At 44.3% G+C, this 25886-nt stretch overlaps 14 non-coding genes and 6 pseudogenes across 14 annotated transcripts; all 20 read left to right on the top strand.

Annotated features, from left to right (window-relative positions):
- Positions 1–1066: 1066 nt before the first annotated feature.
- Positions 1067–1185, top strand: LOC125732919 (5S ribosomal RNA). Its single transcript, XR_007392282.1, has one exon. It is a non-coding gene; the product is annotated as a 5S ribosomal RNA (ribosomal RNA).
- Positions 1186–2276: 1091 nt separating this feature from the next.
- Positions 2277–2395, top strand: LOC125734953 (5S ribosomal RNA). Its single transcript, XR_007394254.1, has one exon. It is a non-coding gene; the product is annotated as a 5S ribosomal RNA (ribosomal RNA).
- Positions 2396–3474: 1079 nt separating this feature from the next.
- On the top strand, positions 3475–3593 carry LOC125732123 (5S ribosomal RNA). Its single transcript, XR_007391693.1, has one exon. It is a non-coding gene; the product is annotated as a 5S ribosomal RNA (ribosomal RNA).
- Positions 3594–4668: 1075 nt separating this feature from the next.
- LOC125731374 (5S ribosomal RNA) lies at positions 4669–4787 on the top strand (annotated as a pseudogene).
- A 1074-nt stretch (positions 4788–5861) lies between these two features.
- On the top strand, positions 5862–5980 carry LOC125734080 (5S ribosomal RNA). Its single transcript, XR_007393406.1, has one exon. It is a non-coding gene; the product is annotated as a 5S ribosomal RNA (ribosomal RNA).
- Positions 5981–7052: 1072 nt separating this feature from the next.
- On the top strand, positions 7053–7171 carry LOC125731539 (5S ribosomal RNA; annotated as a pseudogene).
- Positions 7172–8246: 1075 nt separating this feature from the next.
- LOC125733000 (5S ribosomal RNA) lies at positions 8247–8365 on the top strand. Its single transcript, XR_007392359.1, has one exon. It is a non-coding gene; the product is annotated as a 5S ribosomal RNA (ribosomal RNA).
- Positions 8366–9439: 1074 nt separating this feature from the next.
- LOC125731375 (5S ribosomal RNA) lies at positions 9440–9558 on the top strand (annotated as a pseudogene).
- Positions 9559–10631: 1073 nt separating this feature from the next.
- LOC125734092 (5S ribosomal RNA) lies at positions 10632–10750 on the top strand. The gene has a single exon (XR_007393417.1). It is a non-coding gene; the product is annotated as a 5S ribosomal RNA (ribosomal RNA).
- A 1072-nt stretch (positions 10751–11822) lies between these two features.
- Positions 11823–11941, top strand: LOC125735531 (5S ribosomal RNA). The gene has a single exon (XR_007394826.1). It is a non-coding gene; the product is annotated as a 5S ribosomal RNA (ribosomal RNA).
- Positions 11942–13019: 1078 nt separating this feature from the next.
- Positions 13020–13138, top strand: LOC125736699 (5S ribosomal RNA). The gene has a single exon (XR_007395973.1). It is a non-coding gene; the product is annotated as a 5S ribosomal RNA (ribosomal RNA).
- Positions 13139–14212: 1074 nt separating this feature from the next.
- Positions 14213–14331, top strand: LOC125737045 (5S ribosomal RNA). Its single transcript, XR_007396311.1, has one exon. It is a non-coding gene; the product is annotated as a 5S ribosomal RNA (ribosomal RNA).
- A 2929-nt stretch (positions 14332–17260) lies between these two features.
- On the top strand, positions 17261–17379 carry LOC125730915 (5S ribosomal RNA). Its single transcript, XR_007391208.1, has one exon. It is a non-coding gene; the product is annotated as a 5S ribosomal RNA (ribosomal RNA).
- Positions 17380–18457: 1078 nt separating this feature from the next.
- Positions 18458–18576, top strand: LOC125736132 (5S ribosomal RNA). Its single transcript, XR_007395415.1, has one exon. It is a non-coding gene; the product is annotated as a 5S ribosomal RNA (ribosomal RNA).
- A 1076-nt stretch (positions 18577–19652) lies between these two features.
- LOC125731888 (5S ribosomal RNA) lies at positions 19653–19771 on the top strand (annotated as a pseudogene).
- Positions 19772–20851: 1080 nt separating this feature from the next.
- Positions 20852–20970, top strand: LOC125731673 (5S ribosomal RNA; annotated as a pseudogene).
- A 1066-nt stretch (positions 20971–22036) lies between these two features.
- Positions 22037–22155, top strand: LOC125731482 (5S ribosomal RNA; annotated as a pseudogene).
- Positions 22156–23224: 1069 nt separating this feature from the next.
- LOC125730871 (5S ribosomal RNA) lies at positions 23225–23343 on the top strand. The gene has a single exon (XR_007391162.1). It is a non-coding gene; the product is annotated as a 5S ribosomal RNA (ribosomal RNA).
- A 1067-nt stretch (positions 23344–24410) lies between these two features.
- On the top strand, positions 24411–24529 carry LOC125731183 (5S ribosomal RNA). The gene has a single exon (XR_007391466.1). It is a non-coding gene; the product is annotated as a 5S ribosomal RNA (ribosomal RNA).
- Positions 24530–25596: 1067 nt separating this feature from the next.
- On the top strand, positions 25597–25715 carry LOC125730872 (5S ribosomal RNA). Its single transcript, XR_007391163.1, has one exon. It is a non-coding gene; the product is annotated as a 5S ribosomal RNA (ribosomal RNA).
- The last annotated feature ends 171 nt before the right edge of the window (positions 25716–25886 follow it).

Genomic DNA, 25886 nt, shown 5'->3' on the forward strand with positions numbered 1-25886 from the left:
ACTTTATACAGGGGGCGCTCCACTTCACAATTAATTTAAATCTATCACTCCCCTTCCATTTTACTATTTTATATATATATATATATTTTTCTCTCATTCATAAAGGCAGCTTTTACACACCATTTTACTTTAAATACTTCCTGGTAATTCTAGGTGCTGTAAGCTGTTCGTGCCTTTATTCCACCAGGGCGCGATCTTCTCACAAACTTGAAGACTGTCACTCCCCATTCACGTTTTACAACTTATTGTTAATGATAAAGAGACAGCTTTTTACACACAGTTTTAAACAAAGTACTGATATTATTCCTCTTCAACTGACCGCTTTGTTTTCTATGCAAAAACCACTTCGCCACAGAAGACTCGATATTATTGGCATAGCAAGTTCTGCTCTTCTCCTTTCAAAACTTGCTAAAAGCTGTATTTAAAAGAACAGATTGGCCGGGGTAATTCACACCCTTCAATGCCAGCTTAATATTTAGGTTAGTGGGAATCACAGAGGAATTAGGGATGGAAACTTCTTTGCTGGTGGTAGAAGCGGTCTGGTGAATTTTTAGAGAGAAGAGGCCGTCGATGTTTGAATGTAGAAAATTGTTCTGGCTGCAGCCTGCAGTATGGACTTGTTGGTGAGTGTAGCTCCCAGTGTTCTGACAGCGCGACGTTTTGGGGAAGCATGTGATTCAGCAGCTACCAGTGGGCTTCGTGCGGCGGAGATTTTGTGGCTGTTAGCGGAGTTGATAACAGAGGGTCGTTAAGAGAAGCCTACATGCAGTAGGCAAAGGAGTAATGTTTGCCGGCGGGGGACGTGCGGCGATTAACCTGTGCGGTAGTGAAAAGGAGTTAAAAAGAAGGAAGTGTGCGGATGCGGAAAGAATGGAATAATTGTGGTAGGCTGCCGGCTGAGTAGTTTGGTGAATGTTTGGTGTGGGTCCGGCGCTGCCGATTGGATGGTGGGGCTGCAGTGTGAGTCAGATAAAAAAAAAAAAAAACCAGGAGTAGGATCCAATGGGACTACCTGGCATGTATAGACGCGTGTAATGCAAAAGGGCTGTTTTTGGTAGCATCTCTTGCTTACGGCCATACCACCCTGAACACGCCCGATCTCATCTGATCTTGGAAGCTAAGCAGGGTAGGGTCTGGTTAGTACTTGGATGGGAGACCACCTGGGAATACCAGGTGCTGTAAGCTTTTCTCACTTTTACTTTATACAGGGGGTGCTCCACTTCACGATTAATTTAAATCTATCACTCCCCTTCCTTTTTACTATTTTATATATATATATATTTATATATATATATATTTTTCTCTCATTCATAAAGGCAGCTTTTAGAAACCATTTTACTCTAAATACTTCCTGGTAATTCTAGGTGCTGTAAGCTGTTCGTGCCTTTATTCCACCAGGGCGCGATCTTCTCACAAACTTGAAGACTGTCACTCCCCATTCACGTTTTACAACTTATTGTTAATGATAAAGAGACAGCTTTTTACACACAGTTTTAAAGAAAGTACTGATATTATTCCTCTTCAACTGACCGCTTTGTTTTCTATGCAAAAACCACTTCGCCACAGAAGACTCGATATTATTGGCATAGCAAGTTCTGCTCTTCTCCTTTCAAAACTTGCTAAAAGCTGTATTTAAAAGAACAGATTGGCCGGGGTAATTCACACCCTTCAATGCCAGCTTAATGTTTAGGTTAGTGGGAATCACAGAGGAATTAGGGATGGAAACTTCTTTGCTGGTGGTAGAAGCGGTCTGGTGAATTTTTAGAGAGAAGAGGCCGTCGATGTTTGAATGTAGAAAATTGTTCTGGCTGCAGCCTGCAGTATGGACTTGTTGGTGTGTGTAGCTCCCAGTGTTCTGACAGTGCGACGTTTTGGGGAAGCATGTGATTCAGCAGCTACCAGTGGGCTTCGTGCGGCGGAGATTTTGTGGCTGTTAGCGGAGTTGATAACAGAGGGTCGTTAAGAGAAGCCTACATGCAGTAGGCAAAGGAGTAATGTTTGCCGGCGGGGGACGTGCGGCGATTAACCTGTGCGGTAGTGAAAAGGAGTTAACAAGAAGGAAGTGTGCGGATGCGGAAAGAATGGAATAATTGTGGTAGGCTGCCGGCTGAGTAGTTTGGTGAATGTTTGGTGTGGGTCCGGCGCTGCCGATTGGATGGTGGGGCTGCAGTGTGAGTCAGATAAAAAAAAAAAAAACCAGGAGTAGGATCCAATGGGACTAACTGGCATGTATAGACGCGTGTAATGCAAAAGGGCTGTTTTTGGTACCATCTCTCGCTTACGGCCATACCACCCTGAACACGCCCGATCTCGTCTGATCTCGGAAGCCAAGCAGTGTAGGGTCTGGTTAGTACTTGGATGGGAGACCACCTGGGAATACCAGGTGCTGTAAGCTTCTCTCACTTTTACTTTATACAGGGGGCGCTCCACTTCACGATTAATTTAAATCTATCACTCCCCTTCCATTTTACTATTTTATATATATATATATTTTTTTTTCTCTCATTCATAAAGGCAGCTTTTAGAAACCGTTTTACTCTAAATACTTCCTGGTAATTCTAGGTGCTGTAAGCTGTTCGTGCCTTTATTCCACCAGGACGCGATCTTCTCACCAACTTGAAGACTGTCACTCCCCATTCACGTTTTACAACTTATTGTTAATGATAAAGAGACAGCTTTTTACACACAGTTTTAAAGAAAGTACTGATATTATTCCTCTTCAACTGACCGCTTTGTTTTCTATGCAAAAACCACTTCGCCACAGAAGACTCGATATTATTGGCATAGCAAGTTCTGCTCTTCTCCTTTCAAAACTTGCTAAAAGCTGTATTTAAAAGAACAGATTGGCCGGGGTAATTCACACCCTTCAATGCCAGCTTAATGTTTAGGTTAGTGGGAATCACAGAGGAATTAGGGATGGAAACTTCTTTGCTGGTGGTAGAAGCGGTCTGGTGAATTTTTAGAGAGAAGAGGCCGTCGATGTTTGAATGTAGAAAATTGTTCTGGCTGCAGCCTGCAGTATGGACTTGTTGGTGTGTGTAGCTCCCAGTGTTCTGACAGCGCGACGTTTTGGGGAAGCATGTGATTCAGCAGCTACCAGTGGGCTTCGTGCGGCGGAGATTTTGTGGCTGTTAGCGGAGTTGATAACAGAGGGTCGTTAAGAGAAGCCTACATGCAGTAGGCAAAGGAGTAATGTTTGCCGGCGGGGGACGTGCGGCGATTAACCTGTGCGGTAGTGAAAAGGTGTTAACAAGAAGGAAGTGTGCGGATGCGGAAAGAATGGAATAATTGTGGTAGGCTGCCGGCTGAGTAGTTTGGTGAATGTTTGGTGTGGGTCCGGCGCTGCCGATTGGATGGTGGGGCTGCAGTGTGAGTCAGATAAAAAAAAAAAAAACCAGGAGTAGGATCCAATGGGACTAACTGGCATGTATAGACGCGTGTAATGCAAAAGGGCTGTTTTTGGTAGTTTCTCTCGCTTACGGCCATACCACCCTGAACACGCCCGATCTCATCTGATCTCGGAAGCCAAGCAGGGTAGGGTCTGGTTAGTACTTGGATGGGAGACCACCTGGGAATACCAGGTGCTGTAAGCTTTTCTCACTTTTACTTTATACAGGGGGCGCTCCACTTCACGATTAATTTAAATCTATCACTCCCCTTCCATTTTACTATTTTATATATATATATTTTTTTTTCTCTCATTCATAAAGGCAGCTTTTAGAAGCCGTTTTACTCTAAATACTTCCTGGTAATTCTAGGTGCTGTAAGCTGTTCGTGCCTTTATTCCACCAGGGCGCGATCTTCTCACCAACTTGAAGACTGTCACTCCCCATTCACGTTTTACAACTTATTGTTAATGATAAAGAGACAGCTTTTTACACACAGTTTTAAACAAAGTACTGATATTATTCCTCTTCAACTGACCGCTTTGTTTTCTATGCAAAAACCACTTCGCCACAGAAGACTCGATATTATTGGCATAGCAAGTTCTGCTCTTCTCCTTTCAAAACTTGCTAAAAGCTGTATTTAAAAGAACAGATTGGCCGGGGTAATTCACACCCTTCAATGCCAGCTTAATATTTAGGTTAGTGGGAATCACAGAGGAATTAGGGATGGAAACTTCTTTGCTGGTGGTAGAAGCGGTCTGGTGAATTTTTAGAGAGAAGAGGCCGTCGATGTTTGAATGTAGAAAATTGTTCTGGCTGCAGCCTGCAGTATGGACTTGTTGGTGTGTGTAGCTCCCAGTGTTCTGACAGCGCGACGTTTTGGGGAAGCATGTGATTCAGCAGCTACCAGTGGGCTTCGTGCGGCGGAGATTTTGTGGCTGTTAGCGGAGTTGATAACAGAGGGTCGTTAAGAGAAGCCTACATGCAGTAGGCAAAGGAGTAATGTTTGCCGGCGGGGGACGTGCGGCGATTAACCTGTGCGGTAGTGAAAAGGACTTAAAGATAAGGAAGTGTGCGGATGCGGAAAGAATGGAATAATTGTGGTAGGCTGCCGGCTGAGTAGTTTGGTGAATGTTTGGTGTGGGTCCGGCGCTGCCGATTGGATGGTGGGGCTGCAGTGTGAGTCAGATAAAAAAAAAAAACCAGGAGTAGGATCCAATGGGACTAACTGGCATGTATAGACGCGTGTAATGCAAAAGGGCTGTTTTTGGCAGCATCTCTTGCTTACGGCCATACCACCCTGAACACGCCTGATCTCGTCTGATCTCGGAAGCTAAGTGGGGTAGGGTCTGGTTAGTACTTGGATGGGAGACTGCCTGTGAATACCACGTGCTGTAAGCTGTTCTCACTTTTACTTTATACAGGGGGCGCTCCACTTCACGATTAATTTAAATCTATCACTCCCCTTCCATTTTACTATTTTATATATATATATTTTTTCTCTCATTCATAAAGGCAGCCTTTACACACCGTTTTACTCTAAATACTGCCTGGTAATTCTAGGTGCTGTAAGCTGTTCGTGCCTTTATTCCACCAGGGCGCGATCTTCTGACAAACTTGAAGACTGTCACTCCACATTCACGTTTTACAACTTATTGTTAATGATAAAGAGACAGCTTTTTACACACAGTTTTAAACAAAGTACTGATATTATTCCTCTTCAACTGACCGCTTTGTTTTCTATGCAAAAACCACTTCGCCACAGAAGACTCGATATTATTGGCATAGCAAGTTCTGCTCTTCTCCTTTCAAAACTTGCTAAAAGCTGTATTTAAAAGAACAGATTGGCCGGGGTAATTCACACCCTTCAATGCCAGCTTAATGTTTAGGTTAGTGGGAATCACAGAGGAATTAGGGATGGAAACTTCTTTGCTGGTGGTAGAAGCGGTCTGGTGAATTTTTAGAGAGAAGAGGCCGTCGATGTTTGAATGTAGAAAATTGTTCTGGCTGCAGCCTGCAGTATGGACTTGTTGGTGTGTGTAGCTCCCAGTGTTCTGACAGCGCGACATTTTGGGGAAGCATGTGATTCAACAGCTACCAGTGGGCTTCGTGCGGCAGAGATTTTGTGGCTGTTAGCGGAGTTGATAACAGAGGGTTGTTAAGAGAAGCCTGCAAGAGGTAGGCAAAGGAGTAATGTTTGCCGGCGGGGGACGTGCAGCAATTAACCTGTGCGGTAGTGAAAAGGAGTTAAAGAGAAGGAAGTGTGCGGATGCGGAAAGAATGGAATAATTGTGGTAGGCTGCCGGATGAGTAGTTTGGTGAATGTTTGGTGTGGGTCCGGCACTGCCGATTGGATGGTGGTGCTGCAGTGTGAGTCAGATAAAAAAAAAAAAAAACAGGAGTAGGATCCAATGGGACTAACTGGTATGTATAGACGCGTGTAATGCAAAAGGGCTATTTTTGGTAGCGTCTCTCGCTTACGGCCATACCACCCTGAACGCACCCGATCTCGTCTGATCTCGGAAGCTAAGCAGGGTAGGGTCTGGTTAGTACTTGAATGGGAGACCACCTGGGAATACCAGGTGCTGTAAGCTTTTCTCACTTTTACTTTATACAGGGGGCGCTCCACTTCACGATTAATTTAAATCTATCACTCCCCTTCCATTTTACTATATTATATATTTCTTTTTTCTCTCATTCATAAAGGCAGCTTTTAGAAACCGTTTTACTCTAAATACTGCCTGGTAATTCTAGGTGCTGTAAGCTGTTCGTGCCTTTATTCCACCAGGGCGCGATCTTCTCACCAACTTGAAGACTGTCACTCCCCATTCACGTTTTACAACTTATTGTTAATGATAAAGAGACAGCTTTTTACACACAGTTTTAAACAAAGTACTGATATTATTCCTCTTCAACTGACCGCTTTGTTTTCTATGCAAAAACCACTTCGCCACAGAAGACTCGATATTATTGGCATAGCAAGTTCTGCTCTTCTCCTTTCAAAACTTGCTAAAAGCTGTATTTAAAAGAACAGATTGGCCGGGGTAATTCACACCCTTCAATGCCAGCTTAATATTTAGGTTAGTGGGAATCACAGAGGAATTAGGGATGGAAACTTCTTTGCTGGTGGTATAAGCGGTCTGGTGAATTTTTAGAGAGAAGAGGCCGTCGATGTTTGAATGTAGAAAATTGTTCTGGCTGCAGCCTGCAGTATGGACTTGTTGGTGTGTGTAGCTCCCAGTGTTCTGACAGCGCGACGTTTTGGGGAAGCATGTGATTCAGCAGCTACCAGTGGGCTTCGTGCGGCGGAGATTTTGTGGCTGTTAGCGGAGTTGATAACAGAGGGTCGTTAAGAGAAGCCTACATGCAGTAGACAAAGGAGTAATGTTTGCCGGCGGGGGACGTGCGGCGATTAACCTGTGCGGTAGTGAAAAGGAGTTAAAAAGAAGGAAGTGTGCGGATGCGGAAAGAATGGAATAATTGTGGTAGGCTGCCGGCTGAGTAGTTTGGTGAATGTTTGGTGTGGGTCCGGCGCTGCCGATTGGATGGTGGGGCTGCAGTGTGAGTCAGATAAAAAAAAAAAAAAACAGGAGTAGGATCCAATGGGACTAACTGGCATGTATAGACGCGTGTAATGCAAAAGGGCTGTTTTTAGTAGCATCTTTCGCTTACGGCCATACTACCCTGAACACGCCCGATCTCGTCTGATCTCGGAAGCTAAGCAAGTTAGGTTCTGGTTAGTACTTGGATGGGAGACCACCTGGGAATACCAGGTGCTGCAAGCTTTTCTCACTTTTACTTTATACAGGGGGCGCTCCACTTCACGATTAATTTAAATCTATCACTCCCCTTCCATTTTACTATTTTATATATATATATATTTTTCTCTCATTCATAAAGGCAGCTTTTACACACCGTTTTACTCTAAATACTTCCTGGTAATTCTAGGTGCTGTAAGCTGTTCGTGCCTTTATTCCACCAGGGCGCGATCTTCTCACAAACTTGAAGACTGTCACTCCCCATTCACGTTTTACAACTTATTGTTAATGATAAAGAGACATCTTTTTACACACAGTTTTAAACAAAGTACTGATATTATTCCTCTTCAACTGACCGCTTTGTTTTCTATGCAAAAACCACTTCGCCACAGAAGACTCGATATTATTGGCATAGCAAGTTCTGCTCTTCTCCTTTCAAAACTTGCTAAAAGCTGTATTTAAAAGAACAGATTGGCCGGGGTAATTCACACCCTTCAATGCCAGCTTAATGTTTAGGTTAGTGGGAATCACAGAGGAATTAGGGATGGAAACTTCTTTGCTGGTGGTAGAAGCGGTCTGGTGAATTTTTAGAGAGAAGAGGCCGTCGATGTTTGAATGTAGAAAATTGTTCTGGCTGCAGCCTGCAGTATGGACTTGTTGGTCTGTGTAGCTCCCAGTGTTCTGACAGCGCGACGTTTTGGGGAAGCATGTGATTCAGCAGCTACCAGTGGGCTTCGTGCGGCGGAGATTTTGTGGCTGTTAGCGGAGTTGATAACAGAGGGTCGTTAAAAGAAGCCTACATGCAGTAGGCAAAGGAGTAATGTTTGCCGGCGGGGGACGTGCGGCGATTAACCTGTGCGGTAGTGAAAAGGAGTTAACAAGAAGGAAGTGTGCGGATGCGGAAAGAATGGAATAATTGTGGTAGGCTGCCGGCTGAGTAGTTTGGTGAATGTTTGGTGTGGGTCCGGCGCTGCCGATTGGATGGTGGGGCTGCAGTGTGAGTCAGATAAAAAAAAAAAAAACCAGGAGTAGGATCCAATGGGACTAACTGGCATGTATAGACGCGTGTAATGCAAAAGGGCTGTTTTTGGTACCATCTCTCGCTTACGGCCATACCACCCTGAACACGCCCGATCTCGTCTGATCTCGGAAGCCAAGCAGGGTAGGGTCTGGTTAGTACTTGGATGGGAGACCACCTGGGAATACCAGGTGCTGTAAGCTTTTCTCACTTTTACTTTATACAGGGGGCGCTCCACTTCACGATTAATTAAATCTATCACTCCCCTTCCATTTTACTATTTTATATATATATATATTTTTTTCTCTCATTCATAAAGGCAGCTTTTAGAAGCCGTTTTACTCTAAATACTTCCTGGTAATTCTAGGTGCTGTAAGCTGTTCGTGCCTTTATTCCACCAGGGCGCGATCTTCTCACCAACTTGAAGACTGTCACTCCCCATTCACGTTTTACAACTTATTGTTAATGATAAAGAGACAGCTTTTTACACACAGTTTTAAACAAAGTACTGATATTATTCCTCTTCAACTGACCGCTTTGTTTTCTATGCAAAAACCACTTCGCCACAGAAGACTCGATATTATTGGCATAGCAAGTTCTGCTCTTCTCCTTTCAAAACTTGCTAAAAGCTGTATTTAAAAGAACAGATTGGCCGGGGTAATTCACACCCTTCAATGCCAGCTTAATATTTAGGTTAGTGGGAATCACAGAGGAATTAGGGATGGAAACTTCTTTGCTGGTGGTAGAAGCGGTCTGGTGAATTTTTAGAGAGTAGAGGCCGTCGATGTTTGAATGTAGAAAATTGTTCTGGCTGCAGCCTGCAGTATGGACTTGTTGGTGTGTGTAGCTCCCAGTGTTCTGACAGCGCGACGTTTTGGGGAAGCATGTGATTCAGCAGCTACCAGTGGGCTTCGTGCGGCGGAGATTTTGTGGCTGTTAGCGGAGTTGATAACAGAGGGTCGTTAAGAGAAGCCTACATGCAGTAGGCAAAGGAGTAATGTTTGCCGGCGGGGGACGTGCGGCGATTAACCTGTGCGGTAGTGAAAAGGACTTAAAGAGAAGGAAGTGTGCGGATGCGGAAAGAATGGAATAATTGTGGTAGGCTGCCGGCTGAGTAGTTTGGTGAATGTTTGGTGTGGGTCCGGCGCTGCCGATTGGATGGTGGGGCTGCAGTGTGAGTCAGATAAAAAAAAAAAACCAGGAGTAGGATCCAATGGGACTAACTGGCATGTATAGACGCGTGTAATGCAAAAGGGCTGTTTTTGGCAGCATCTCTTGCTTACGGCCATACCACCCTGAACACGCCTGATCTCGTCTGATCTCGGAAGCTAAGTGGGGTAGGGTCTGGTTAGTACTTGGATGGGAGACTGCCTGTGAATACCACGTGCTGTAAGCTGTTCTCACTTTTACTTTATACAGGGGGCGCTCCACTTCACGATTAATTTAAATCTATCACTCCCCTTCCATTTTACTATTTTATATATATATATTTTTTCTCTCATTCATAAAGGCAGCCTTTACACACCGTTTTACTCTAAATACTGCCTGGTAATTCTAGGTGCTGTAAGCTGTTCGTGCCTTTATTCCACCAGGGCGCGATCTTCTGACAAACTTGAAGACTGTCACTCCACATTCACGTTTTACAACTTATTGTTAATGATAAAGAGACAGCTTTTTACACACAGTTTTAAACAAAGTACTGATATTATTCCTCTTCAACTGACCGCTTTGTTTTCTATGCAAAAACCACTTCGCCACAGAAGACTCGATATTATTGGCATAGCAAGTTCTGCTCTTCTCCTTTCAAAACTTGCTAAAAGCTGTATTTAAAAGAACAGATTGGCCGGGGTAATTCACACCCTTCAATGCCAGCTTAATGTTTAGGTTAGTGGGAATCACAGAGGAATTAGGGATGGAAACTTCTTTGCTGGTGGTAGAAGCGGTCTGGTGAATTTTTAGAGAGAAGAGGCCGTCGATGTTTGAATGTAGAAAATAGTTCTGGCTGCAGCCTGCAGTATGGACTTGTTGGTGTGTGTAGCTCCCAGTGTTCTGACAGCGCGACATTTTGGGGAAGCATGTGATTCAACAGCTACCAGTGGGCTTCGTGCGGCAGAGATTTTGTGGCTGTTAGCGGAGTTGATAACAGAGGGTTGTTAAGAGAAGCCTGCAAGAGGTAGGCAAAGGAGTAATGTTTGCCGGCGGGGGACGTGCAGCGATTAACCTGTGCGGTAGTGAAAATGAGTTAAAGAGAAGGAAGTGTGCGGATGCGGAAAGAATGGAATAATTGTGGTAGGCTGCCGGATGAGTAGTTTGGTGAATGTTTGGTGTGGGTCCGGCACTGCCGATTGGATGGTGGTGCTGCAGTGTGAGTCAGATAAAAAAAAACAAAACAGGAGTAGGATCCAATGGGACTAACTGGTATGTATAGACGCGTGTAATGCAAAAGGGCTATTTTTGGTAGCGTCTCTCGCTTACGGCCATACCACCCTGAACGCACCCGATCTCGTCTGATCTCGGAAGCTAAGCAGGGTAGGGTCTGGTTAGTACTTGAATGGGAGACCACCTGGGAATACCAGGTGCTGTAAGCTTTTCTCACTTTTACTTTATACAGGGGGCGCTCCACTTCACGATTAATTTAAATCTATCACTCCCCTTCCATTTTACTATATTATATATTTCTTTTTTCTCTCATTCATAAAGGCAGCTTTTAGAAACCGTTTTACTCTAAATACTGCCTGGTAATTCTAGGTGCTGTAAGCTGTTCGTGCCTTTATTCCACCAGGGCGCGATCTTCTCACCAACTTGAAGACTGTCACTCCCCATTCACGTTTTACAACTTATTGTTAATGATAAAGAGACAGCTTTTTACACACAGTTTTAAACAAAGTACTGATATTATTCCTCTTCAACTGACCGCTTTGTTTTCTATGCAAAAACCACTTCGCCACAGAAGACTCGATATTATTGGCATAGCAAGTTCTGCTCTTCTCCTTTCAAAACTTGCTAAAAGCTGTATTTAAAAGAACAGATTGGCCGGGGTAATTCACACCCTTCAATGCCAGCTTAATATTTAGGTTAGTGGGAATCACAGAGGAATTAGGGATGGAAACTTCTTTGCTGGTGGTATAAGCGGTCTGGTGAATTTTTAGAGAGAAGAGGCCGTCGATGTTTGAATGTAGAAAATTGTTCTGGCTGCAGCCTGCAGTATGGACTTGTTGGTGTGTGTAGCTCCCAGTGTTCTGACAGCGCGACGTTTTGGGGAAGCATGTGATTCAGCAGCTACCAGTGGGCTTCGTGCGGCGGAGATTTTGTGGCTGTTAGCGGAGTTGATAACAGAGGGTCGTTAAGAGAAGCCTACATGCAGTAGACAAAGGAGTAATGTTTGCCGGCGGGGGACGTGCGGCGATTAACCTGTGCGGTAGTGAAAAGGAGTTAAAAAGAAGGAAGTGTGCGGATGCGGAAAGAATGGAATAATTGTGGTAGGCTGCCGGCTGAGTAGTTTGGTGAATGTTTGGTGTGGGTCCGGCGCTGCCGATTGGATGGTGGGGCTGCAGTGTGAGTCAGATAAAAAAAAAAAAAACCAGGAGTAGGATCCAATGGGACTAACTGGCATGTATAGACGCGTGTAATGCAAAAGGGCTGTTTTTGGTAGCGTCTCTCGCTTACGGCCATACCACCCTGAACACGCCCGATCTCATCTGATCTTGGAAGCTAAACAGGTTAGGGTCTGGTTAGTACTTGGATGGGAGACCTCCTGGGAATACCAGGTGCTGTAAGCTTTTCTCACTTTTACTTTATACAGGGGGCGCTCCACTTCACGATTAATTTAAATCTATCACTCCCCTTCCATTTTACTATTTTATATATATATATATATTTTTTTCTCTCATTCATAAAGGCAGCTTTTAGAAACCGTTTTACTCTAAATACTTCCTGGTAATTCTAGGTGCTGTAAGCTGTTCGTGCCTTTATTCCACCAGGGCGCGATCTTCTCACAAACTTGAAGACTGTCACTCCCCATTCACGTTTTACAACTTATTGTTAATGATAAAGAGACAGCTTTTTACACACAGTTTTAAACAAAGTACTGATATTATTCCTCTTCAACTGACCGCTTTGTTTTCTATGCAAAAACCACTTCGCCACAGAAGACTCGATATTATTGGCATAGCAAGTTCTGCTCTTCTCCTTTCAAAACTTGCTAAAAGCTGTATTTAAAAGAACAGATTGGCCGGGGTAATTCACACCCTTCAATGCCAGCTTAATGTTTAGGTTAGTGGGAATCACAGAGGAATTAGGGATGGAAACTTCTTTGCTGGTGGTAGAAGCGGTCTGGTGAATTTTTAGAGAGAAGAGGCCGTCGATGTTTGAATGTAGAAAATAGTTCTGGCTGCAGCCTGCAGTATGGACTTGTTGGTGTGTGTAGCTCCCAGTGTTCTGACAGCGCGACGTTTTGGGGAAGCATGTGATTCAGCAGCTACCAGTGGGCTTTGTGCAGCGGAGATTTTGTGGCTGTTAGCGGAGTTGATAACAGAGGGTCGTTAAGAGAAGCCTACATGCAGTAGGCAAAGGAGTAATGTTTGCTGGCGGGGGACGTGCGGCGATTAACCTGTGCGGTAGTGAAAAGGAGTTAAAAAGAAGGAAGTGTGCGGATGCGGAAAGAATGGAATAATTGTGGTAGGCTGCCGGCTGAGTAGTTTGGTGAATGTTTGGTGTGGGTCCGGCGCTGCCGATTGGATGGTGGGGCTGCAGTGTGAGTCAGATAAAAAAAAAAAAAACAGGAGTAGGATCCAATGGGACTAACTGGCATGTATAGAGGCGTGTAATGCAAAAGGGCTGTTTTTGGTAGTTTTTCTCGCTCACGGCCATACCACCCTGAACACGCCCGATCTCGTCTGATCTCGGAAGCCAAGCAGGGTAGGGTGTGGTTAGTACTTGGATGGGAGACCACCTGGGAATACCAGGTGCTGTAAGCTTTTCTCACTTTTACTTTATACAGGGGGCGCTCCACTTCACGATTAATTTAAATCTATCACTCCCCTTCCATTTTACTATTTTATATATATATATTTTTTTTTCTCTCATTCATAAAGGCAGCTTTTAGAAACCGTTTTACTCTAAATACTTCCTGGTAATTCTAGGTGCTGTAAGCTGTTCGTGCCTTTATTCCACCAGGGCGCGATCTTCTCACAAACTTGAAGACTGTCACTCCCCATTCACGTTTTACAACTTATTGTTAATGATAAAGAGACAGCTTTTTACACACAGTTTTAAACAAAGTACTGATATTATTCCTCTTCAACTGACCGCTTTGTTTTCTATGCAAAAACCACTTCGCCACAGAAGACTCGATATTATTGGCATAGCAAGTTCTGCTCTTCTCCTTTCAAAACTTGCTAAAAGCTGTATTTAAAAGAACAGATTGGCCGGGGTAATTCACACCCTTCAATGCCAGCTTAATGTTTAGGTTAGTGGGAATCACAGAGGAATTAGGGATGGAAACTTCTTTGCTGGTGGTAGAAGCGGTCTGGTGAATTTTTAGAGAGAAGAGGCCGTCGATGTTTGAATGTAGAAAATTGTTCTGGCTGCAGCCTGCAGTATGGACTTGGTGTGTGTAGCTACCAGTGTTCTGACAGCGCGACGTTTTGGGGAAGCATGTGATTCAGCAGCTACCAGTGGGCTTCGTGCGGCGGAGATTTTGTGGCTGTTAGCGGAGTTGATAACAGAGGGTCGTTAAGAGAAGCCTGCATGCAGTAGGCAAAGGAGTAATGTTTGCCGGCGGGGGACGTGCGGCGATTAACCTGTGCGGTAGTGAAAAGGAGTTAAAAAGAAGGAAGTGTGCGGATGCGGAAAGAATGGAATAATTGTGGTAGGCTGCCGGCTGAGTAGTTTGGTGAATGTTTGGTGTGGGTCCGGCGCTGCCGATTGGATGGTGGGGCTGCAGTGTGAGTCAGATAAAAAAAAAAAAAAACAGGAGTAGGATCCAATGGGACTAACTGGCATGTATAGACGCGTGTAATGCAAAAGGGCTGTTTTTAGTAGCATCTTTCGCTTGCGGCCATACTACCCTGAACACGCCCGATCTCATCTGATCTCGGAAGCTAAGCAAGTTAGGTTCTGGTTAGTACTTGGATGGGAGACCACCTGGGAATACCAGGTGCTGCAAGCTTTTCTCACTTTTACTTTATACAGGGGGCGCTCCACTTCACGATTAATTTAAATCTATCACTCCCCTTCCATTTTACTATTTTATATATATATATATTTTTCTCTCATTCATAAAGGCAGCTTTTACACACCGTTTTACTCTAAATACTTCCTGGTAATTCTAGGTGCTGTAAGCTGTTCGTGCCTTTATTCCACCAGGGCGCGATCTTCTCACAAACTTGAAGACTGTCACTCCCCATTCACGTTTTACAACTTATTGTTAATGATAAAGAGACAGCTTTTTACACACAGTTTTAAACAAAGTACTGATATTATTCCTCTTCAACTGACCGCTTTGTTTTCTATGCAAAAACCACTTCGCCACAGAAGACTCGATATTATTGGCATAGCAAGTTCTGCTCTTCTCCTTTCAAAACTTGCTAAAAGCTGTATTTAAAAGAACAGATTGGCCGGGGTAATTCACACCCTTCAATGCCAGCTTAATGTTTAGGTTAGTGGGAATCACAGAGGAATTAGGGATGGAAACTTCTTTGCTGGTGGTAGAAGCGGTCTGGTGAATTTTTAGAGAGAAGAGGCCGTCGATGTTTGAATGTAGAAAATAGTTCTGGCTGCAGCCTGCAGTATGGACTTGTTGGTGTGTGTAGCTCCCAGTGTTCTGACAGCGCGACGTTTTGGGGAAGCATGTGTAGGAATTATTAGCTCAGGTAAATTTTAATATCTCCTCCAATATGTTTTGAAATTAATTAACTTTTAATTAATTATTATTTAATGCTGATTATTAACCAATTGTTATGCCGAATGGTCGGCTCCTCCAAACTCAATTGTGAATCCCCGATATCTGTTAATGTGAGACTTAAATGGGACTCATTAATAACCAGTATCGCTTAATAAGCTGGGTTAGTGGGCTCGTCCAGCGAGCTGCGTCACCAGGTAATGTAAACGATCGGTAGCGAAGCTCCCCTCACGGCCGATGAGAGAGAGTCTCGCGATATTTCAGGCGAGTTTAGAGGTTTCAGAGCGTAGTAGCCAGATCGCACAGAGGCAGGGACTATTGTGAGCACTCAATGACGGAGGCTGAAGTTGTGTAAAAAGACATGCATTTATTCCTACAACTAACATAAGACAGACATTACACCTAACAAACAATAAACATGAAATAACGGAATAGACACAAACGATGTAATCATGAAAATGCAATGACCAGATTTAAAATGATTAACCTGAAAAGGGAAAACTGTTCTGCAAAGCAAGCAGTTTGTAGGAATATAAACCTAAAGGAATATAGCAGATGAATAGGACAGTTTAGGTTGTTAGAAAGGAAAGGAAGTTGGTTTACTTGGATGCAGGAAAGAGGGAGGTCTTTGCAGTTGGTTGCAGTGGCTGATGAGCTGATGGGTGATGGCTCTCAGGGAGGCGCGGTGTTTGCAGCGGTTGTTGGAGTGGAGTCCCTCCGGTTCTTTCTTCTGGTGAAGCTTGGGCTGAGTTGCAGTTCTTTGGGTCTTCACCGACGGGCTTTAAGAACGCTGCTTGTTTCTCCGTGTTCTTCTCTTTTTCTCCGCCTTTCTCCTCTTTGTTCTGAGGTGCCAGGTTTTATAGCATAAGGTTCGTGATTAGGAGTGACCAGGAATTCGAGTCCTGGACCAATGGCTGACCATCCATTTGGCGGGCTTTCGGAAGGGGGTCGGTATCAGTCCTTTTGGGATTTATGACCAGACTGACTTCTCTGGTAATTGTGATTTTCATTAGGCTGGTGTAACTTTTGATATGTCCACTTTTGTGGTAACCATTGACCAGATTTGGAAACTGGAGTGATTTTCCTTCGGTTTGATACCAAACATGCCGTACCAGCCTAGCGGTTCACACCAAATACCATCTGTGATGATTAATTAATGATTACTTATATTATGCTATTATGTTATGTTCTATTACTCACACCAGTATATGGTACAGGTGGTTTAGGTTGTACCTCAACAGATATTACCCTTTATACAGACATTATATGACATATTCTCATGTCATAAGCACATCTTACCCTTAGATAGGCATGGTAGAATACAAAGATCAGATAAGGGTTGCCGAGGAATGTGGCAAAGAAAAGGGGGGGGGAGAAGGTTTGTCAAACAAAGAAAAAGAATCTCCAAAAGTTAAGACACATTCGAACATAACCTGTACATATCTGTATATTAAGACTAGTAGTCAAGAGTAAATACATATACAGATATACAAAAGCCAAACTTAAAAGAAACTTTCTGTGGGGTGCTGGGTGAGTGGTATGTAAGGCAAGACGTCGGGGGATGGGGTTGTGTGCCAAGTCGAGGGGCCCCTGTCCCTGGGGATCCACTCTGCTCTCTGTAGGTTGTTAAAGCTTTGGGCAATAAAAGTTGGAGTGCTGGCCTCCCTGGTTATCTATGTGTGTGGGGTCACAAACCCCCCTTTGGGGCCTAGGTCGATGTGTGCCTTCTCGTACCAGGGTAGGCCTTGTCTCAGGCCACCTGGAATTTAAGCTTTGTGATATGTGCATGTGTGATCCTACACATGTGATTCAGCAGCTACCAGTGGGCTTCGTGCGGCGGAGATTTTGTGGCTGTTAGCGGAGTTGATAACAGAGGGTCGTTAAGAGAAGCCTACATGCAGTAGGCAAAGGAGAAATGTTTGCCGGCGGGGGACGTGCGGCGATTAACCCTGTGCGGTAGTGAAAAGGAGTTAAAAAGAAGGAAGTGTGCGGATGCGGAAAGAATGGAATAATTGTGGTAGGCTGCCGGCTGAGTAGTTTGGTGAATGTTTGGTGTGGGTCCGGCGCTGCCGATTGGATGGTGGGGCTGCAGTGTGAGTCAGATAAAAAAAAAAAGACCAGGAGTAGGATCCAATGGGACTAACTGGCATGTATAGACGCGTGTAATGCAAAAGAGCTGTTTTTGGTAGCATCTCTCGCTTACGGCCATACCACCCTGAACACGCCCGATCTCGTCTGATCTTGTAAGCTGAACAGGGTAGGGTCTGGTTAGTACTTGGATGGGAGACCACCTGGGAATACCAGGTGCTGTAAGCTTTTCTCACTTTTACTTTATACAGGGGGCGCTCCACTTCACGATTAATTTAAATCTATCACTCCCCTTCCATTTTACTATTTTATATATATATTTTTTTTTTTCTCTCATTCATAAAGGCAGCTTTTAGAAACCGTTTTACTCTAAATACTTCCTGGTAATTCTAGGTGCTGTAAGCTGTTCGTGCCTTTATTCCACCAGGGCGCGATCTTCTCACAAACTTGAAGACTGTCACTCCCCATTCACGTTTTACAACTTATTGTTAATGATAAAGAGACAGCTTTTTACACACAGTTTTAAACAAAGTACTGATATTATTCCTCTTCAACTGACCGCTTTGTTTTCTATGCAAAAACCACTTCGCCACAGAAGACTCGATATTATTGGCATAGCAAGTTTTGCTCTTCTCCTTTCAAAACTTGCTAAAAGCTGTATTTAAAAGAACAGATTGGCCGGGGTAATTCACACCCTTCAATGCCAGCTTAATGTTTAGGTTAGTGGGAATCACAGAGGAATTAGGGATGGAAACTTCTTTGCTGGTGGTAGAAGCGGTCTGGTGAATTTTTAGAGAGAAGAGGCCGTCGATGTTTGAATGTAGAAAATAGTTCTGGCTGCAGCCTGCAGTATGGACTTGTTGGTGTGTGTAGCTCCCAGTGTTCTGACAGCGCGACGTTTTGGGGAAGCATGTGATTCAGCAGCTACCAGTGGGCTTCGTGCGGCGGAGATTTTGTGGCTGTTAGCGGAGTTGATAACAGAGGGTCGTTAAGAGAAGCCTACATGCAGTAGGCAAAGGAGTAATGTTTGCTGGCGGGGGACGTGCGGCGATTAACCTGTGCGGTAGTGAAAAGGAGTTAAAAAGAAGGAAGTGTGCGGATGCGGAAAGAATGGAATAATTGTGGTAGGCTGCCGGCTGAGTAGTTTGGTGAATGTTTGGTGTGGGTCCGGCGCTGCCGATTGGATGGTGGGGCTGCAGTGTGAGTCAGATAAAAAAAAAAAAAATACAGGAATAGGATCCAATGGGACTAACTGGCATGTATAGACGCGTGTAATGCAAAAGGGCTGTTTTTGGCAGCATCTCTTGCTTACGGCCATACCACCCTGAACACGCCTGATCTCATCTGATCTTGGAAGCTAAGCAGGGTAGGGTGTGGTTAGTACTTGGATGGGAGACCTCCTGGGAATACCAGGTGCTGTAAGCTTTTCTCACTTTTACTTTATACAGGGGGCGCTCCACTTCACGATTAATTTAAATCTATCACTCCCCTTCCATTTTACTATTTTATATATATATATTTTTTTTTCTCTCATTCATAAAGGCAGCTTTTAGAAACCGTTTTACTCTAAATACTTCCTGGTAATTCTTGGTGCTGTAAGCTGTTCGTGCCTTTATTCCACCAGGGCGCGATCTTCTCACAAACTTGAAGACTGTCACTCCCCATTCACGTTTTACAACTTATTGTTAATGATAAAGAGACAGCTTTTTACACATAGTTTTAAACAAAGTACTGATATAATTCCTCTTCAACTCACCGCTTTGTTTTCTATGCAAAAACCACTTCGCCACAGAAGACTCGATATTATTGGCGTATTATCTGCTCTTCTCCTCCTTTCAAAACTTGCTAAAAGCTGTATTTAAAAGAGTAGGTTGGCCGGGGTAATTCACGCCCTTCAATGCCAACTTAATGTTTAGGTTAGTGGGAATCACAGAGGAATTAGGGATGGAAACTTCTTTGCTGGTGGTAGAAGCGGTCTGGTGAATTTTTAGAGAGATGAGGCCGTCGATGTTTCAATGTAGAAAATTGTTCTGGCTGCAGCCTGCAGTATGGACTTGTTGGTGTGTGTAGCTCCCAGTGTTCTGACAGCGCGATGTTTTGGGGAAGCATGTTATTCAGCAGCTACCAGTGGGCTTCGTGCAGCGGAGATTTTGTGGCTGTTAGCGGAGTTGATAACAGAGGGTCGTTAAGAGAAGCCTGCATGCGGTAGGCAAAGGAGTAATGTTTGCCGGCGGGGGACATGCGGCGATTAACCTGTGCGGTAGTGAAAAGGAGTTAAAGAGAAGGAAGTGTGCGGTTCCGGAAAGAATGGAATAATTGTGGTAGGCTGCCGGCTGAGTAGTTTGGTGAATGTTTGGTGTGGGTCCGGCGCTGCCGATTGGATGGTGGGGCTGCAGTGTGAGTCAGATAAAAAAAAAAAAAACAGGAGTAGGATCCAATGGGAGTAACTGGCATGTATAGACGCGTGTAATGCAAAAGGGCTGTTTTTGGTAGCGTCTCTCGCTTACGGCCATACCACACTGAACACGCCTGATCTCGTCTGATCTTGGAAGCTAAGCAGAGTAGGGTCTCGTTACTACTTGGATGGGAGACCACCTAGGAATACCAGGTGCTGTAAGCTTTTCTCACTTTTACTTTATACAGGGGGCGCTCCACTTCACGATTAATTTAAATCTATCACTCCCCTTCCATTTTACTATTTTATATATATATATATTTTTCTCTCATTCATAAAGGCAGCTTTTACACACGTTTTACTCTAAATACTGCCTGGTAATTCTAGGTGCTGTAAGCTGGTCGTGCCTTTATTCCACCAGGGCACAATCTTCTCACAATCTTGAAGACTGTCACTCCCCATTCACGTTTTACAACTTATTGTTAATAATAAAGAGACAGCTTTTTACACACAGTTTTAAACAAAGTACTGATATAATTCCTCTTCAACTCACCGCTTTGTTTTCTATGCAAAAACCACTTCGCCACAGAAGACTTGATATTTTTGGCATAGCAAGGTCTGCTCTTCTCCTCCTTTCAAAACTTGCTAAAAGCTGTATTTAAAAGAGCAGGTTGGCCGGGGTAATTCACACCCTTCAATGCCAGCTTAATGTTTAGGTTAGTGGGAATCACAGAGGAATTAGGGATGGAAACTTCTTTGCTGGTGGTAGAAGCGGTCTGGTGAATTTTTAGAGAGAAGAGGCCATCGATGTTTCAATGTAGAAAATTGTTCTGGCTGCAGCCTGCAGTATGGACTTGTTGGCGTGTGTAGCTCCCAGTGTTCTGACAGCGTGACATTTTGGGGAAGCATGTGATTCAACAGCAACCAGTGGGCTTCGTGCGGCGGAGATTTTGTGGCTTTTAGCGGAGTTGATAACAGAGGGTCTTTAAGAGAAGCCTGCATGCGGTAGGCAAATGAGTAATGTTTGCCGGCGGGGGACGTGCGGCGATTAACCTGTGCGGTAGTGAAAAGGACTTAAAGAGAAGGAAGTGTGCGGATGCGGAAAGAATGGAATAATTGTGGTAGGCTGCCGGCTGAGTAGTTTGGTGAATGTTTGGTGTGGGTGCGGCGCTGCCGATTGGATGGTGGTGCTGCAGTGTGAGTCAGATAAAAAAAAAAAAAAAAAACAGGAGTAGGATCCAATGGGACTAACTGGCATGTATAGAGGCGTGTAATGCAAAAGGGCTGTTTTTGTTCGCGGCTCTCGCTTATGGCCATACCACCCTGAACACGCCCGATTTCGTCTGATCTCGGAAGCTAAGCGGGGTATGGTCTGGTTAGTACTTGGATGGGAGACTGCCTGGGAATACCACGTGCTGTAAGCTTTTCTCACTTTTACTTTATACAGGGGGCACTCCACCTCACGATTAATTTAAATCTATCACTCCCCTTACTATTTTATATATTTCTTTTTTCTCTCATTCATAAAGGCAGCTTTTACACACCGTTTTACTCTAAATACTGCCTGGTAATTCTAGGTGCTGTAAGCTGTTCGTGCCTTTATTCCACCAGGGCGCGATCTTCTGACAGACTTGAAGACTGTCACTCCACATTCACGTTTTACAACTTATTGTTAATTATAAAGAGACAGCTTTTTACACACAGTTTTAAACAAAGTACTGATATAATTCCTCTTCAACTGACCGCTTTGTTTTCTATGCAAAAACCACTTCGCCACAGAATATTCGATATTTTTGGCATATTATCTGCTCTTCTCCTCCTTTCAAAACTTGCTAAAAGCTGTATTTAAAAGAGCAGGTTGGCCGGGGTAATTCACACCCTTCAATGCCAGCTTAATGTTTAGGTTAGTGGGAATCACAGAGGAATTAGGGATGGAAACTTCTTTGCTGGTGGTAGAAGCGGTCTGCTGAATTTTTAGAGAGAAGAGGCCGTCGATGTTTCAATGTAGAAAATTGTTCTGGCTGCAGCCTGCAGTATGGACTTGTTGGCGTGTGTAGCTCCCAGTGTTCTGACAGCATGACATTTTGGGGAAGCATGTGATTCAACAGCAACCAGTGGGCTTCGTGCGGCGGAGATTTTGTGGCTGTTAGCGGACTTGATAACAGAGGGTCTTTAAGAGAAGCCTGCATGCGGTAGGCAAATGAGTAATGTTTGCCGGCGGGGGACGTGCGGCGATTAACCTGTGCGGTAGTGAAATGGACTTAAAGAGAAGGAAGTGTGCGGATGCGGAAAGAATGGAATAATTGTGGTAGGCTGCCGGCTGAGTAGTTTGGTGAATGTTTGGTGTGGGTCCGGCGCTGCCGATTGGATGGTGGTGCTGCAGTGTGAGTCAGATAAAAAAAAAAAAAAAACAGGAGTAGGATCCAATGGGACTAACTGGCATGTATAGAGGCGTATAATGCAAAAGGGCTGTTTTTGTTCGCGGCTCTCCCTTATGGCCATACCACCCTGAACACGCCCGATCTCGTCTGATCTCGGAAGCTAAGTGGGGTAGGGTCTGGTTAGTACTTGGATGGGAGACTGCCTGGGAATACCACGTGCTGTAAGCTTTTCTCACTTTTACTTTATACAGGGGGCACTCCACCTCACGATTAATTTTAATCTATCACTCCCCTTACTATTTTATATATTTCTTTTTTCTCTCATTCATAAAGGCAGCTTTTACACACGTTTTACTCTAAATACTGCCTGGTAATTCTAGGTGCTGTAAGCTGGTCGTGCCTTTATTCCACCAGGGCACAATCTTCTCACAATCTTGAAGACTGTCACTCCCCATTCACGTTTTACAACTTATTGTTAATAATAAAGAGACAGCTTTTTACACACAGTTTTAAACAAAGTACTGATATAATTCCTCTTCAACTCACCGCTTTGTTTTCTATGCAAAAACCACTTCGCCACAGAAGACTTGATATTTTTGGCATAGCAAGGTCTGCTCTTCTCCTCCTTTCAAAACTTGCTAAAAGCTGTATTTAAAAGAGCAGGTTGGCCGGGGTAATTCACACCCTTCAATGCCAGCTTAATGTTTAGGTTAGTAGGAATCACAGAGGAATTAGGGATGGAAACTTCTTTGCTGGTGGTAGAAGCGGTCTGGTGAATTTTTAGAGAGAAGAGGCCATCGATGTTTCAATGTAGAAAATTGTTCTGGCTGCAGCCTGCAGTATGGACTTGTTGGCGTGTGTAGCTCCCAGTGTTCTGACAGCGTGACATTTTGGGGAAGCATGTGATTCAACAGCAACCAGTGGGCTTCGTGCGGCGGAGATTTTGTGGCTGTTAGCGGAGTTGATAACAGAGGGTCTTTAAGAGAAGCCTGCATGCGGTAGGCAAATGAGTAATGTTTGCCGGCGGGGGACGTGCGGCGATTAACCTGTGCGGTAGTGAAAAGGACTTAAAGAGAAGGAAGTGTGCGGATGCGGAAAGAATGGAATAATTGTGGTAGGCTGCCGGCTGAGTAGTTTGGTGAATGTTTGGTGTGGGTGCGGCGCTGCCGATTGGATGGTGGTGCTGCAGTGTGAGTCAGATAAAAAAAAAAAAAAAAACAGGAGTAGGATCCAATGGGACTAACTGGCATGTATAGAGGTGTGTAATGCAAAAGGGCTGTTTTTGTTCGCGGCTCTCGCTTATGGCCATACCACCCTGAACACGCCCGATTTCGTCTGATCTCGGAAGCTAAGCGGGGTAGGGTCTGGTTAGTACTTGGATGGGAGACTGCCTGGGAATACCACGTGCTGTAAGCTTTTCTCACTTTTACTTTATACAGGGGGCACTCCACCTCACGATTAATTTAAATCTATCACTCCCCTTACTATTTTATATATTTCTTTTTTCTCTCATTCATAAAGGCAGCTTTTACACACCGTTTTACTCTAAATACTGCCTGGTAATTCTAGGTGCTGTAAGCTGTTCGTGCCTTTATTCCACCAGGGCGCGATCTTCTGACAAACTTGAAGACTGTCACTCCACATTCACGTTTTACAACTTATTGTTAATAATAAAGAGACAGCTTTTTACACACAGTTTTAAACAAAGTACTGATATAATTCCTCTTCAACTGACCGCTTTGTTTTCTATGCAAAAACCACTTCGCCACAGAATATTCGATATTTTTGGCATATTATCTGCTCTTCTCCTCCTTTCAAAACTTGCTAAAAGCTGTATTTAAAAGAGCAGGTTGGCCGGGGTAATTCACACCCTTCAATGCCAGCTTAATGTTTAGGTTAGTGGGAATCACAGAGGAATTAGGGATGGAAACTTCTTTGCTGGTGGTAGAAGCGGTCTGCTGAATTTTTAGAGAGAAGAGGCCGTCGATGTTTCAATGTAGAAAATTGTTCTGGCTGCAGCCTGCAGTATGGACTTGTTGGCGTGTGTAGCTCCCAGTGTTCTGACAGCATGACATTTTGGGGAAGCATGTGATTCAACAGCAACCAGTGGGCTTCGTGCGGCGGAGATTTTGTGGCTGTTAGCGGACTTGATAACAGAGGGTCTTTAAGAGAAGCCTGCATGCGGTAGGCAAATGAGTAATGTTTGCCGGCGGGGGACGTGCGGCGATTAACCTGTGCGGTAGTGAAAAGGACTTAAAGAGAAGGAAGTGTGCGGATGCGGAAAGAATGGAATAATTGTGGTAGGCTGCCGGCTGAGTAGTTTGGTGAATGTTTGGTGTGGGTGCGGCGCTGCCGATTGGATGGTGGTGCTGCAGTGTGAGTCAGATAAAAAAAAAAAAAAAAACAGGAGTAGGATCCAATGGGACTAACTGGCATGTATAGAGGCGTGTAATGCAAAAGGGCTGTTTTTGTTCGCGGCTCTCGCTTATGGCCATACCACCCTGAACACGCCCGATTTCGTCTGATCTCGGTAGCTAAGCGGGGTAGGGTCTGGTTAGTACTTGGATGGGAGACTGCCTGGGAATACCACGTGCTGTAAGCTTTTCTCACTTTTACTTTATACAGGGGGCACTCCACCTCACGATTAATTTAAATCTATCACTCCCCTTACTATTTTATATATTTCTTTTTTCTCTCATTCATAAAGGCAGCTTTTACACACCGTTTTACTCTAAATACTGCCTGGTAATTCTAGGTGCTGTAAGCTGTTCGTGCCTTTATTCCACCAGGGCGCGATCTTCTGACAAACTTGAAGACTGTCACTCCACATTCACGTTTTACAACTTATTGTTAATAATAAAGAGACAGCTTTTTACACACAGTTTTAAACAAAGTACTGATATAATTCCTCTTCAACTGACCGCTTTGTTTTCTATGCAAAAACCACTTCGCCACAGAATATTCGATATTTTTGGCATATTATCTGCTCTTCTCCTCCTTTCAAAACTTGCTAAAAGCTGTATTTAAAAGAGCAGGTTGGCCGGGGTAATTCACACCCTTCAATGCCAGCTTAATGTTTAGGTTAGTGGGAATCACAGAGGAATTAGGGATGGAAACTTCTTTGCTGGTGGTAGAAGCGGTCTGCTGAATTTTTAGAGAGAAGAGGCCGTCGATGTTTCAATGTAGAAAATTGTTCTGGCTGCAGCCTGCAGTATGGACTTGTTGGCGTGTGTAGCTCCCAGTGTTCTGACAGCATGACATTTTGGGGAAGCATGTGATTCAACAGCAACCAGTGGGCTTCGTGCGGCGGAGATTTTGTGGCTGTTAGCGGACTTGATAACAGAGGGTCTTTAAGAGAAGCCTGCATGCGGTAGGCAAATGAGTAATGTTTGCCGGCGGGGGACGTGCGGCGATTAACCTGTGCGGTAGTGAAAAGGACTTAAAGAGAAGGAAGTGTGCGGATGCGGAAAGAATGGAATAATTGTGGTAGGCTGCCGGCTGAGTAGTTTGGTGAATGTTTGGTGTGGGTGCGGCGCTGCCGATTGGATGGTGGTGCTGCAGTGTGAGTCAGATAAAAAAAAAAAAAAAAACAGGAGTAGGATCCAATGGGACTAACTGGCATGTATAGAGGCGTGTAATGCAAAAGGGCTGTTTTTGTTCGCGGCTCTCGCTTATGGCCATACCACCCTGAACACGCCCGATTTCGTCTGATCTCGGAAGCTAAGCGGGGTAGGGTCTGGTTAGTACTTGGATGGGAGACTGCCTGGGAATACCACGTGCTGTAAGCTTTTCTCACTTTTACTTTATACAGTTGGCACTCCACCTCACGATTAATTTAAATCTATCACTCCCCTTACTATTTTATATATTTCTTTTTTCTCTCATTCATAAAGGCAGCTTTTACACACCGTTTTACTCTAAATACTGCCTGGTAATTCTAGGTGCTGTAAGCTGTTCGT

The sequence above is a fragment of the Brienomyrus brachyistius genome, chromosome 2, assembly GCF_023856365.1.
Source record: "Brienomyrus brachyistius isolate T26 chromosome 2, BBRACH_0.4, whole genome shotgun sequence".
NCBI lineage: Eukaryota > Metazoa > Chordata > Actinopteri > Osteoglossiformes > Mormyridae > Brienomyrus > Brienomyrus brachyistius.